We start from the raw sequence: 3,385 nt of genomic DNA, 5'->3' as shown, positions 1-3,385 counted from the left end.
AGACGTGACTTGACATATGTTGCTCCGTTGTTGCGGGGATCCTCTGATGCCACCTAGAGGTTAATACGTTCACTCCGCTTGTGGAAAAATGCCGCCGACCTCACGAGTTTTCCAGTTGGAGCTTCAGAAACCTTTTCTTTTGTTTTCCTCTTCATGCTTCTTTGAAGAAAAAAAAATTCACCCAGTTTGTTCCCGGTCTGTATAAAGTATGCATTGCCTAGTTTACAGGGCATTTGTGGTGGTGTGTGACATTCGACTTGTGCAAGAGTCCGCTTAATTTCTGCGCGACTTGTTGCGTGTGTGTGTGTGTGTGTGTGTGTGTGTGTGTGTGCGTGCGTGCGTGTGTGTGTGTCTCTACACGCTGGCGTTATAGAGAGGGGTCTGGGCAGTGTTCCCGTGTCCATGCACAGCCCCCAGAGTAAAGTAAACACAGCGGCTCTTTTCTCATCCCAGCCGTCAGCAGGCTCTCCCCAGGCCCGCGCCAGAGACCACACACCCAGACCACACACACACACACAGACACAGACACACACACACACACACACACACACACACACACACACACACACTGCCCAGACCTCTCCGCAGATCCTTCCACATACTCGCACATACACACAGACCACACAACACCAGCTCGGGCCCCCTCGCACGCAACCTAGCTGAGCTGTCATTCTGCCCAGCTTGTATGTATGTATATGTTTGTGTGTGTGTGTGTGGGTGTGGGGGTGTGGGGGGGGGGGGGGGGGGGGGGGGGGGGGGGGGGGGGGGGGGGGCAGGCTGGCTATCTGTGTGTTTGTGCACGTGTGTTTCTCAGATGTATCGGGGTGAGGGGTGGGGTGGGGTGGGGTGGGGTGGGGTGGGGTGGGGTTGGCGTGGTAGTCTAGAAACACTCCTTGAAGCCGAATCAGAATCGTACAGAATTGGGTCTCCCCTAAAAGGTTCCTGCTCCAGGAGGTTTCTAGGTCAATACATGTGCTGCTGTCCCACTGCAGCTTTTAATGCTTCTGTGTGTTTTTGCTGTGTCATTCTCTACTTATATATTCCCACAATTTCAGAAGTCTACTTAGTGCCATGAGCCAAGTGTTCAGCTTCAGCGACTGTCATGAAGTGTTGTCTGCTGGGACTTCAGTGTTGAGAGGTTTTCATACGATGTGTTGTAAGTTCTGAAACAATTAGTCTATTAACTGTTGAAGTAAATCAATGGGAAATAATCATTTAGGTCAACTTTTTTGGCTCCGGGTCCCAATTACACTTGATCTATATCATCTATTTTCAACTAAAGTAGGTCCTTGTTATTGGATACTTTTTAAAAGACAGGCATATGTTTTACTGAACACTTCATCAGGTACACCTGTACTATCTCTGCTCTGCTATCAATTCTACCTTTACAACGTTTATAACGTCCACTTTTTGGTGACATAAAGTGAAAGTAAATTGCATTTAATTGAACTTATTATTGTTATTGCTGAGGTCACAGTTAAAGGTGGTGTTGTACTGGACTGCATTGTAGTGAAAGGCGTTTTTTGTCCTTTTATTTACATGCATGACTATGATGTAAACATATCAGAATATAATGCAGCTCAGTAAAACACCATCACCAACCTCAACGGCAAAAAATGAACACGTGTGTGTAAATGTGTGATTGAGAGGAAGACTGTTAACCGCTTTGTTACGGTGGAACGCCGCTGTATAAATGCAGTCCATTCAGTGAGAGAGTTGTGATTGTATGTGGCGCTGCAGCCTAAAGTCAGTGGACTTTAATATCAATGCCAAGCTGCTTTAATTAAAGTGCAATCCTGTGAAGAAGGGTTGCAACTAAGGATTATTTCCATTATCCATTAAGGAATGACTTGATAGATGAACTAATCATTTGGTCTGTAAAATGCTAAAACCCCCAAAATACATAAACGATAAAGAAAAGCAAAAAGAATCCCCACGGATGAGAAGCTGACACTGAGCAATGTTCCACATTTAAGACTTAAACTATCGTAAAAATAGTTCCTGATGAATTTTAAATAATTGTGTCAGGTTCATAGCGTATATAATTAAAACATACATAATCAAAGCGTACAAGTTTTTTAAAATAAAAAACGTAATATGTAAAAATCTGATTTTTTTTGTCGTCTTCTTGTAACCGTTTTTGCATATCAGGCGACCCCAATGAGGTCTCGCTCCCGGGTCACAGATACAGTACAGACTAATGGTTCCAGTGATCTATTAAACCACAATGTTCAACATCTCTTCTCTAATGTGAGGATTATCTCCTTTTCACTGTTTTACCTCATTTTAAACAAAATGTGTTTGCGTTTCAGACTGCTGGCCTCACCCAACTAGCAACTTGAAGATGAATCGATCTCTTGAAGATTGGAGATTTTTCCCATTTTATAGACGATGTTATTTATAGCCCTGGTTTATGGCTCTTTGATGCTGGCAGTGGTTGAAACACAGGAAAGTGTCTCTAGCCAGTAGACTAATCAGTGTCGTGCTCCACTGGTTTTGATTTCCTTTTGATATTAGCGTTTCGTCGTTGACACTTGGAAGTCTCCTTACACCTCAGCTGTACGCCGACACCTAATTAGTGACCGTATAACTGTACAAAGGGTCACCGGCGTGAGCTCGCTTTCAGGTCCGGTCCGTGTGAACCGCTGCATTGTTTGTGGACGACGTGTTTTGGCTTCGGAGCAGAAGGGCGGAAGACTTGCTCAGACTGAGAGTCCGGATCGGTCAGCCCCCCCCTTTTTTTGAGACCTGGCAGTAATTTATTAGCAAACATCTGCTGAAATACATCCCTTGAATTTTTACCGTTGGAATCTTTCCCTTTCAGCTCAGCCCCAACATGAACTGATTTGCACGGGTGCTTCTTCGTTGGTACCATAATCTGCGCTGTGTTGTGCGGGCTTATGCGGAATGATTGGGGAGGCCAGGTTTATTTATCCTTCGCTGTGAGGTTTACATTCTTCCTTCCCTCCCTGCTCTCCGTCTGCTCCTTCGCTCTTGGCTCCCTTCTCTATTTTTCCTATTATCTGAGAGATAACTGCAGCGATGCAAACGTTGTTAGGAGACCTGCAGGGCGGGACGGTTGACACTAGCTGCCAGCCAAATGCTGCTCGGATTCCAAAAAAATCGCAATATTTGTGTTAAGAAAATATATATATTTATATTTTATTTTTACCGTACTTATTATGATCAGGGTTGCATGTTGACATAAAGATTATTTGTATCCCTTTTTAAGATCTGGTGGGTATTGTTGTTGTTATTATTATTATTATTATTATTATTATTATTATTATTATTATTATTATTGTGTACAGTTGAGTGTTTTGTTTGGTCGTCTGACATTTGTACAGCAAAAATGAGCCTATGTTATATATTATTATCTTTTATT

This window comes from Cebidichthys violaceus, unplaced genomic scaffold (genome assembly GCF_023349555.1).
Source record: "Cebidichthys violaceus isolate CVI_PGR_0920_01 unplaced genomic scaffold, fCebVio1.0.p SCAF_33, whole genome shotgun sequence".
Lineage (NCBI taxonomy): Eukaryota > Metazoa > Chordata > Actinopteri > Perciformes > Stichaeidae > Cebidichthys > Cebidichthys violaceus.
Note: the sequence above shows the minus strand (reverse complement) of the source record.